Raw genomic sequence first — 11,772 nt, 5'->3', positions numbered from 1 at the left:
GCTGGGAAAGAAAGGGCAAGGTAGGTCACACGTGGCCGGCACCCTCCATCTTGGTGAGGTCAGTCAGCCGGCAGCTAAGATGGCTGCCATCCACAGGTCACCTTCCATCTTGGTGAGGTCAATGAGCAATCACACCTTCCGGGGAAACACACACACACACACACACACACACACACACACAAGTTGAATTTGAACTAAACATACAGTAAAGAAAAAGAAAAAGGAATCTAAAACAGAGAGCAAACCAAAACAATATCCAAAATAACCTTTCCTGGGGTTAATGAAATAACAGAACCGGCTGTGGCCATACAAGCCTTTCATCCCATCACTCAGGAAGGAAGGAAACAGAGGCAATGCTGTGAATTGGAGGCAGGTCTGATCTAGATAGTGATTTCCAGGGCTATGTAGAGACTCCCCTGCCTGCCCCAACTAAGTCAATGAACAGGAAACATATAACTATAATTATTAACCTGGGATAAAACAAACACACAAACAAGGGAAGGTGGTGCTGGGTGCCTGGTTTATGGTCTCTCTGTCTGTCTCTGTCTGTCTGTTTCTCCTCTCTCTCCTTCCTCTCTCTCTCTCTCTCTCTCTCTCTCTCTCTCTCTCTCTCTCTCTCTCTCTCTCTCTCTCTCGGACCAGCGTCCTCACCCACCCACCCGTGACTTCCTCTTGCCCTGGACGCACGAGGAGGACTAGGAGGACGGTCCAGCTTCTGGAATCTGGAATCGGGGACGCTGGGCCCCACCTCGCTCACTGCACCGTCCGTCCCTCTGTCCCTCTGTCCATCCCTGCGCCCCGAACTGGGACCCTCAGCCTGGACACGCACGGGAATTCGACCGACTGTGGATGGCTGGCATCCCATCCCACCCAGCATCCGCACAGCCACACCCAGCGGCACAGGCTATCCCGGGAGCCAGGCACTCTCCCTGCCCTCCCTTTGGAGCGAGCGGGCACACACACACAATACCCACACAGGGGCACAGTGAGCCCGACACAAGCAAGGGCTCGCGGGCGCACCCGGGCGAGAAAGCGAGACGGCCCAGACATGCTACTGATACACAGAAGTGGGAACTTGAGCACCGGTTACACGCATGCCTGCGCACACACGCACATTCACACACGCACTCACAAGCATGATCACACTGGAGCGCTTCCAGGCCCCAAAGCACACATGCCATCACACATACACACACATATATACACGCAGCACTCCCACACTAGCGGACTGGCACACCCACCCAATCCCCCAGGCACACACACTTGTGTGTACTGGCTGATAAGAGCAAGTATGCAGGAAGGGCCCTCATGCTACACACACACACACACACACACACACACACACACACACACACACAGAGGCGCATTAGCAGAAGGCAGGATGGCAACACACACTCTCACACCCGTCACACAGTCTCTTGCGTGCTTTCACACCCACACATACCAGCACATGAACTCACGCACCAGGGTCTACCAATTCTCACAACACTCACACATAAATGTGCTAATCCTCTCAAAATTCACCCATGCAACATTAAACAGAGACAGACAGGCAGACAGACAGACAGACAGACAGACAGACAGAGACACAAGACACAAGCAGACCCACTGTCACAGCCCCCCCACAGCTCCCTAGACCTCTTAAGGCAGGCTAAAGAGGTGGGTGGTGGCTGGGTTCCTCGGAGACTCCTCCCAAGTAGAGGGAGAGGGTGAGGGGTGGGAGTAGCCTTTTCTGCCCCCCTTACTTGGCAAGGTGGGATCCCCGTGTGGTTTGGGTCAGGATGGGCTGGGTGGGTTTTAGAGTCCAATCTGGGCTTGGTCAAATGGGGACAGGGTTGTGTTGCTGTACATTAAGGTGACTGTTGCTTACAATCCCCATGATTCTGCTGTGCTTGCCAGCTCTCTGTCATGGATCCCACAGGAATTCTGAGCCCAGACACCCAAGCCTGTGCTGCCTCAACCAGTGTATGTTGTGTTCATCCCCCAGCATCCCTCCTTTGTCTGCCCTTGAAGGTTCCTGGGGCCCTGACAATAGATTGCCCAGCTTTTTCCCATTCATGACTGCCTGCTCCTCAGAGATCGTCTTCCTTGCCTGTCATCCTCTCCACAGGCCCGAGCAAGTTTGCCCTCTCCCACCTGTGACTTCCTCTGTCCATGTGTTTAGTCGTCTGTCACAGTCTTTGAACAAATATGTTTTCCTCACATTTACATTTTGTGTAAGGTGTTTGTTATGACACCAGGTAAGTCTTCAGTTAGTAGAGTTACTTTTCATATGGGAACTATATCTAGGGTCTTGTGATGGTGGGGACAGACTTCCAGCCTGCTGCCTTCCAGCCTGCTCCCGTCCAGCCTCCTGCTTTCCAGCCTCCTGCCTTCTTTCTTTTTCTATGTGATTTTTTCCTTAACTTTTATTAGTGTGTTCCAGGGACAGTCTTTTCAGCTGAGCCAAATCCAAAGTTTCAAATATGGATTGATTTTTTTTAATTTATTTGTTTGTTTGTTTGCTTGCTTGCTTGCTTGTTTGAGTAGAGTTCACTATGTAGATGCAGCTGGCCTATAACTACTGTGAAGAGCAGGCCATTCTCCAACCTGCTTCTGTTTCTTTATTGCTGGCATTAGGGACAAGCTCCTCTGTATCCAACATAGGACTTTTAACGATAGAGATTATACACTGTATCTTGTCTAGCAGTGTGTAATAGTATTAAGAATTTAGGCTGGATTTGAGTTGTAGGAATACAGTACTCCTTCTAACTGTCTGATTTACCAAAGAAGGCCATCTTGTAAACTACAAGGATACTTACAGACCTTCACCAAAATTGCAGCTTCTTAAACCATGATAAACATATTTGTGTTGTTTGGAAGTTGCTTTGTCTCCTCGTTTGTCTCAGTGGATTGAATGAACCCACACACACACCATTGGTGGTTGTGTGCTCTGTGTATTTTGTGGGCATCCTTTTGTTGGTTTTTATTTTTTATTTATTTATTTTTTTTAATTTGGGGAGACAGGCTTTTACTATGTTGCCCAGGTTGGTGTTAAACATGCAATCTTCTGGTCTCAGCCTCCTGAGTAGTGGGACTAAAGGTGAGTGCTCTGTCCCTGAAAAGACACTCAATTATAAAACATCTATTTTTTTTTCCCCCAGGATCCCCATCAGTCATCAGGCAGATGATAGAGGGCCCTGAGTTCAAGGCCCGCTTGGGATACCTAGGAAGACCCGGTCTCAGAAAAGAAGCAAAACCAACTAACCACATTCTTTACCATCTCCTGCAATGAATGTAAATATCAAAGAATCGCAGGGACACAATAAAATGCTTAGGGGTGTGCCAAAATATCCTATAATATACCAAAAATTGTGGAATTCTGTAAAAGAGGAAATTTATACCCTAAAGTATTTCTTTACTTTACAGGAGCCAGGAAGTGGTGGCGCACACCTTTAATCCCAGCACTCAGGAGGCAGAAAGAGGCAGATTTCTGAGTTTGAGGCCAGCCTGGTCTACAGAGTGAGTTCCAGGACAACCAGGGCTGTACAGAGAAACCCTGTCTTGAAAAAACAAACAAAACAAAACAAAAACAGGTGGAGGGCAGGAGAGGTGGCTCAGTGGTTAAGAGCACTGACTGCTCTTCCAGAGGTCCTGAGCTCATTTCCCAGCCAACACATGGTGACTTGCAAATTGCCTGTCATGGGATCCAATGCACCCTTTTGATTCATTTTCCCTCTTCCACCATACACCCAATAAGGTAAATAAATGAACGAAGTCTCCAGTTTATTGATTTGTCCCCCCCCCCCCATCTCAACTCTCTCTCAACAGCTCCCTGCCCCTCCCACACACTGCCTTCTTCCTCCTTCTCCCTGGGGGTGGGGGGTGGGGGAAGGGTGGAGCAGGGCATTGCTGAGCTGGCTGCACATTCCTGCCAGTCTGTGAAGTCTGCACATTCCCTGGCCTGGTGCACTTTACTGCTGAGCCATGTCTCTCTGGAGGCAAATTTCACGCGTGAAGTCTGCGAGTGAGTGATATTTCAGCTTGAATGTCTGAACTCACTGTCTTTCAGGGCCACGTTGGCTCAGGCACCAGCTGAACCAAAACCCTAGGCTCTTTGGAAATGCTAATGGAGTTGCTAACACACCCTAACACAAAGAGGAAGACTACAACCTCGCCCTGCCAGCTCAGGGATTTGTGAGGCAAAATCTACACAATATTTACATGATTTGGAATTTCTACTTTATGTTTAATGTTTAATAAAATAAAGCGCCGGGCAGTGGTGGCACACGCCTTTAATCCCAGCACTTGGGAGGCAGGGCAGGTGGATTTCTGAGTTCGAGGTCTGTCTACAGAGTGAGTTCCAGGACAGCCAGGACTATACAGAGAAACCCTGTCTTGAAAAACCAAAATAAATAAATAAATAAATAAATAAATAAATAAATAAATAAATAAAATAAAATAAAATAAAGCTTGTGGAGGGCTGGAGAGGTGGCTCAGCAGTTAAGAGCACTGATTGCTCTTCCAGAGGTTCTGAGATCAATTGTCAGCCAACACATGCTGACTTGCAAACTGCCTGTCATGGGATCCAATGCACTCTTCTGGTGTGTGTCTGAAGTCAGCTGCAGGGTACTCATATAAATAAATAAATAATAAATAAATAAATACATAAATAAAAGATCCTTAAAAATGAAATTAAACAAAGCTTCTGAAGAAATTGAGCATCTTAAAATTCCAGGCATCATGCTTATCTAGACACTCTATTTTTTTTTTATTGTATTACTTACACACACACACACACACACACACACACACACACACACATTGAATTTGAACTAAACATACAGTAAAGAAAAAGAAAAAGAAATCTAAAACAGAGAGCAAAACAAAACAATATCCAAAATAACCTTTCCTGGGGTTAATGAAATAACAGAACCGGGTGTGGTCATACACGCCTTTCATCCCATCACTCAGGAAGGAAGGAAACAGAGGCAATGCTGTGAATTGGAGGCAGGTCTGATCTAGATAGTGATTTCCAGGGCTATGTAGAGAATCCCCTGCCTGCCCCAACTAAGTCAATGAACAGGAAAAATATAACTGTAATTATTAACCTGGGGTAAAACAAACAATCAAGGGAAGGTGGTGCTGGGTGCCTGATTTATGGTCTCTCTGTCTGTCTCTGTCTGTCTGTCTCTCCTCTCTCTCCTTCCTCTCTCTCTCTCTCTCTCTCTCTCTCTCTCTCTCTCTCTCTCTCTCTCTCTGTCACTCTCTGTCTCTGTCTTTCCTCTCTCCTTCCTCTCTCTCTGTCTCTCTCCTTCTTCTCTCTCTCTGTCTCTCCTCCCTCTCTGTCTCTCCTCCCTCTCTGTCTCTCTTCCCTCTCTCTCCTTTCTCTCTCTCTCTTTCCCCCTCTCTCCTCTCTCTCTGTCTCTCTCCTCTCTCTCTCTCTCTCTCTCTCTCTCTCTCTCTCTCTCTCTCTCTCTCTTGTCTCTGTCTCTCTCTCCAATCTGTTTCTTTCTCTCTGTCTCTCTCTTTCTCTTTCTCTGTCTCTCTCTTTCTCTCTTTGTCTCTGTCTCTCTCTCTGACCCCAGGGGTGTACCTGCCTGCCTTGCTGAACACTGTATTATGTAATAAACTCAGTAGTTTTAGAAGTCAGGAGCTGGAAATATGCAGATAAGATGTTGGGGTTCGCTGGGCAGTGGAAAGCAGAGGCAGGCGAATTTCTGAGTTCGAGGCCAGCCTGGTGTACAGTGAGTTCCAGGACAGTCAGGGCTACACAGAGAAATGCTGTCTCAAAAAAAAAAAAAAAATCTGGCCATCTCACTATAACATTCATCAATTCTGTTGAGAGGAAGGGAGACACGGAGACAGATACCTGATCAATCGTCCAACCAACACCCAGATTGGAATCAAAAGAACCCAATCTTTCTTTCTTTTCTTTTCTTTTCTTTTCTTTTCTTTTCTTTTCTTTTCTTTTCTTTTCTTTCTTTCTTTTCTTTTCTTTTTTCTTTTTCTTTTCTTTTTTTTTTTTTTGAGACAGGGTTTCTCTGTACAGCCTGTCCTGAACTCACTTTTAGACCAGACTGGCCTCAAATTCAGAAATCCACCTGCCTCTACCTTCCAGATGCTGGGATTAAAGCCCTGCACCACCACCACCCGGCCAAAAGAACACAATGAATCGGGATGGTATTGTGGTCGAGTTGTGTTTGGTGGTGTGGGAGAGAAACTGCTTTTTGCTTTCGTGTTTCTTTCCAAAGTCGGCCCCTTTCAGCTTTTTGAGGAAACTCTGTGCTTACGATGTGTCTTTTCTGTGGTTCATTCGATTTTTACTTTACTTTTTCATTTGATTTTATTCTACTCTATCTGCTGGCCAGAAAGAATTATTGATTGTTATGCCTCCCTAACCCTCTGGGACCCAGACACATGGTCTCACTGAGGCAGGCTCTTAGCCTTTTTTTTTTTTTTCCCTCTGAGTGCTGCTGTGAATGAAGGAGTCTATCAAAATTATCTTAAACATCATCACATTTGTTATTCCCCTCCTCCTCCCTCTCCTCCCCATCTTCCCAAGTTGTCTGGCAATATATTCTATTTGTAACCACCTTGGTAGGAAATCCCCCCCTTGCCACTAATGCTGATCTCTGATGATCTCAGACCCCCAGGTGTATCCCTGGTGTCCTTGCTGAACTCTGTATTGTATAAACTCAGTAACTCTAGCAGTCAGGAACTGGAAATAGGCAGATAAGCTATTGGTAGGAAGGAAGAAAGGAAGGAAGGAAGGAAGGAAGGAAGGAAGGAAGGAAGGAAGGAAGGAAGGAAGAAAAAGAACAGATATACCACACACACACACACACACACACACACACACACACACACACCACCACCACCACCACCACCACCACTCACATGACCAAAGGAAAGCAGTGCAAAAAATAATTACTTTCTGGCCAAAGTGAAAACAAATCACTTTGAAAAGGTATTCCTAGAAAAACAAAACAGAACAAAAACAAACAAGCAAGCAAACAAACAAACAGCAAGCAAGCAAGCAAGCAAGCAAGCAAGCAAGCAAGCAAGGAAGCAAAGACAGAAATGGGATTTTTCACCATCCTACCACTTTTGAAATTTAACTCTGTATTTAGTCTTTGAAAAGGGGACAGTGGGTGGGCGGACGGGTGAGTGAGGGCGGGAGGGCAGGCAGCGGTGGTGGCAAGGAGGAGAGGAACATGAAACAGAAAACAGAATGAGAGAGACAAAAATGTCCGCCGCCACACCCTCCTCTTCCACCGTGTTTGGAGGCTCCCTTCTGCTAATTGTGCCTGTTCCTTGGCCCGCTAACCGACTGTTAGTCGCGTCCTTTCACTTAGAGAATGATTAAGCCTGTTTTCTCAGCTCCCGGCCATACTTTGGCTTTTGGGTGCCTGAGGGGGTCGGCCCGAGTCCAGCCAGCGTTCACTAGTTTCAGGCGGGAAAGCGGGAACTGTTTGTGCCACTCGGGAGGAGTGGTGGGTACTCTGCTCCGTCATGCGTGGGTGAGTGTCCCCTTGAGCTAAGGAGGACCCTCCGGGGAGAGACTGAGTGAGTGTGGCTGGCGGCGCGTGAGCGATCTGTATTGGTTTGCTTGGTTGTCGGGCGACACCTAGTGGTGACAATTTCCCGCAACGTTCCTGGTCCCCGGTCCGTGACGAAGGAGGAGGAAGTGCCTGCTGTGAGCCGGCCAGGGTGACGGGAGGCCGGGCAAGCAGGCGGGTGCGTCCCGGAGACTGCGCCGAGTTTAAAGATTTTTCTCTACGTAGGAGATTGTACCCGGAGAGTTATGTAGGGGTTGGTAGTGACTGCACAACCTATTGGAACAAACACGCTGGTTGGGGGCAGCTTGCTCAGGTCGACCAGAAGTCCTGCCCCGGAGTGTGCTCCTTCATCGGGAGCTCTGGATTTCTGAAGCCGAGAGGGTGTCTTGTTCTCGGCTGTCAGGCGGCTGTGGCCCGGTTCGGTGGAGCTTCGGAGCTTTTTTTTTTTTTTCTTTCCTCCAGCAGGCTCCCTCAGCGGGTGGTCTGGATTTCTGAAGCCGAGAGGGTGTCTTGTCCTGGGCTTTCACAAGGCTGTAACCCGGCTCGTTTTTAGGTTCGGAGCTTTTTATTTTTTTATTTTTGTTTTCCGCCTCCAGGCTCCCTCAGCGGGTGCTCTGGATTTCTGAAGCCGAGAGGGTGTCTTGTCCTGGGCTTTCACAAGGCTGTAACCCGGCTCGTTGGAGGTTCGGAGCTTTTTATTTTATTTTATTTTTGTTTTCCGCCTCCAGGCTCCCTCAGCGGGTGCTCTGGATTTCTGAAGCCGAGAGGGTGTCTTGTCCTGGGCTTTCACAAGGCTGTAACCCGGCTCGTTGGAGGTTCGGAGCTTTTTATTTTTTTATTTTTGTTTTCCGCCTCCAGGCTCCCTCAGCGGGTGCTCTGGATTTCTGAAGCCGAGAGGGTGTCTTGTCCTGGGCTTTCACAAGGCTGTAACCCGGCTCGTTGGAGGTTCGGAGCTTTTTATTTTATTTTATTTTTGTTTTCCGCCTCCAGGCTCCCTCAGCGGGTGCTCTGGATTTCTGAAGCCGAGAGGGTGTCTTGTCCTGGGCTTTCACAAGGCTGTAACCCGGCTCGTTGGAGGTTCGGAGCTTTTTTTTTTTTTTTTTTTCTTTCCTCTTCCAGGCTCCCTCAGCGGGTGGTCTGGATTTCTGAAGCGGAGAGGGTGTCTTGTCCTCGGCTTTCGCGCAGCTGTGGCCCGTCTCGTTGGAGGTTCGGAGCTTTATTTTATTTTTGTTTTCCGCCTCCAGGCTCCCTCAGCGGGTGCTCTGGATTTCTGAAGCCGAGAGGGTGTCTTGTTCTCGGCTTTCACGCGGCTGTGGCCCGGCTCGGTGGAGCTTCCTAGTCTTTCTCCCCCCTGTAACTGCAGGGTCCCTCTCGGTGCCCCTCAGCCGGGATCTTGCTTTGTGAGTCCGAGTAAGAACTGTGGAAGCGGTCTCCTATCATGGCCCTCGCGGTCTTGCAGTAAACACGGTTACAAGGTCGACCAGTTGTTCCTTTGAGGTCCGGTTCTCTTGCTCATGGGGACAGGTTTGAGACAGCTTCCCGAGAATGACTTCCAGGTGTTCCGTGTAGCCTGTGAATTTCCTCCCTGTGTCTTTTATGGTTTTGATCCTTGCTCTCTGTTCATATTGGACCTGGAGATCTATAGGACACGCTGTCCTGTGTCTGATGAGAACTATAGGACTTGGAAAGACCCTTTCTGAGGCTGTTTTGCTTGTCCGGCCTACTCTTTCGTTTCTGCCCTCGGGTCTTTCGGCAGCGCCTGAAGCTGAGCCTTGGCACACGCTTCTTCCCGTGCTGGCTCGTACTCTTTGGCTTGTGACAACCGAGTGCTGTATCTTGCGTGTCTGTTGTGTTTTTGTTTCTCCCGGTGGTTGTTGTCACCTGTGCCGGGTAGAACGGTGGCACCAGTGGTGGTGGGGACACCTATTCTGCGTTAGTGTACCCCGGTGCTCATCCCGCTCACTCACTGGCTTTTTTTTTTTTTTTTCTGGAGTTCCCGAACCTCCGCCTACCGTTTTCCGTGCCTCCCGAGCGCACTGCTTTTTCCTCCCCTCGAAGTGCTTCTTCCTGGGGCATTATTTTTTTCTTTCTGGAGTTTCCGAATCTCCACCTACCGTTTTTTCCGTGCCTCCCGAGCGTACTGCTTTTTCCTCCCCTCGAAGTGCTTCTTCCTGGGGCATTTTTTTTTTTCTTTCTGGAGTTCCCGAACCTCTGCCTACCGTTTTCCGTGCCTCCCGAGCGCACTGCTCTTTTTCCTCCCCCCCCGAAGTGCTTCTTCCTGGGGCTTTTTTTTTTTTTTTTTTTTTTTTGGGGGGGGGGGAGTTCCCGAACCTCCGCCTACCGTTTGCCGTGCCTCCCGAGAGCACTACTTTCCTCCTCCCCTCAAAGTACTTCTTGGGCTTTTTTTGCCAGTTTTGTCCGGTGGCTGCTCCTCCCGTTCTCGGTGTGTGCCCTCGCTCTGCCCGCTTCGGTATTGCGTCTTGCACGCTCGTTGTTCCCGATGGGGTGCTCTTGCTCCCTTTGGATCGATGTGGTGCTCCTGCGTTCTCTTCGGGCCGGGGCCTAAGCCGCGCCAGGCGAGGGACGGACATTCATGGCGAATGGTCATTCATGGCGAATGGCGACCGCTCTTCTCGTTCTGCCAGCGGGCCCCGCGTCTCTCCTCCCCATCTGGTGTCGGTGGTGTGGGGGAAGGCAGGGGTGCGGCTGTCCGGTCCGAGCCACTGACCCGCGCGCACCTCCCGCTGTGGTTCGCGGAGTCCTCGTGGACGCGTCAAGGCAGCTTTGGCTGTCCTGGTGCGCCTCACTCGATTTGTGTTTCCATTTGTGACCTCCTTCTCTCCGAGCCGGGGAGGGCTGCTGGTCTGTTGCGGTGCACACCCTTCCCGTGCGGTGTGCGCGTGCTTTGCCTCTGCTTAGCTCGCGGTGCTCCTGGAGCGTTCCGGGCTCTGACCCCAAAGGTGCCCGCTTCCGAGTCGGCGGTGGCGCTTCCCGTTCCCCGGCGTCCCTCCCGTGCTCCGTCTGGCTGCGTTGCTTTGTTCCCGTTCTGTCGGTTCTAGCTCGAGACGCCTGGTGAAGAAAAGGGGGGGTCGAGGCGGTAGAAACGAGGCGTCTGGTGCCTGAGCGAGAGGAAGCAGGGGCCGACCCCTCCTCGCTGGGTGAGCGCCCACCCCGCGCACCGCTTCCCGCCTTCATCCGTAGGTGTGCGCGTAGGGTGGTGCTGAGCGTTTCGCGGCCGTCCTTGCTCTGTGTGGACTCTGTGTGAGGTTTGCAAGGCCCGGCTCTCGGGGATGCCTGTCGCAGGTCTCCTCTGTCCGCGGATGCTCAGAATACCCTTACCGATACCGCAGGCCCCCCTCCCCGCGTGCACCCTGCCGCGTGTGGGTCTTGTTTCCGACACTGCTTGTGGCGTTGCAGCTCTCGGTTCCCGGGGCTCGCCGCGTTGGGTCCGTCCCGCCCTCGGTGAGAAAGTCCTTCTCTAGCGATCTTCGGAAGGGTGTGCTATGACCTCGAGGGGTTTCCTCCCGGATGGTCCCCTCGAGTGCCCGCTTGCGGACCCACCCGCCTTTTCTGCGCGCAGCGTTTGCTCTCTCTCGTCTACAGCGGCCCGCGCCTCCCCGCTCCGAGCTTGGGGAGGGATCACGCGGGGCAGAGCTCGTCGTCCCACCGCTGGTGCGGAGCTGTTGAGAGTCGGTGGCGGTCGGTGGCGGGGAAGGGCTCCGTGCACACGCCCGCGTGCGCGGTACCTCCTCCCGCCGAGGGTCGTTGCGGGACGGGAAGCGGAAGGGTGGCGGTGGGCATCCGGCCCCACACTCGTCTCCGGTTCGTCCCCGTGCCTTCCGTCGCGTGCGTCCGCCCCGCCCGCGTCCATGTCTTGGTCCCGCTACCGCGACGCGGGCGTGCCGCGCGTGGTGCGTGCTGTGTGCTCTCGGACTGTGCGGTTGTCGCCTCGCCCCCTCCCTCGGTGGCGATCCCACGGCCGGGGGGATCGCGGGAGTCTCCCTCCCCTCCTTGGGGCTAAGGAAGGCCCGTGTCTTGCGGGGTTGATGTCGCTCTCGGGGGCGGACGTGTTTTGGGGGACCGGCTGTCGGCCGCGTCCGGCGCTGCGGTTCGGAGGGGCGTCCCGGCTCCGCGTCCGTGGGCGCGTCTTGCGTAGTGTGTGAGGATGTGTGCGAAGGGGACGTTCCCCCGCGAGGGATTGGAGAAGAGGCTAGTGGTTGTCGTCCCGTCA

The sequence above is a fragment of the Apodemus sylvaticus genome, unplaced genomic scaffold, assembly GCF_947179515.1.
Source record: "Apodemus sylvaticus unplaced genomic scaffold, mApoSyl1.1 scaffold_211, whole genome shotgun sequence".
Taxonomy (NCBI): Eukaryota; Metazoa; Chordata; class Mammalia; order Rodentia; family Muridae; genus Apodemus; species Apodemus sylvaticus.
The sequence above is the reverse complement of the archived record's forward strand: the minus strand, read 5'-3'. Positions refer to the sequence as shown.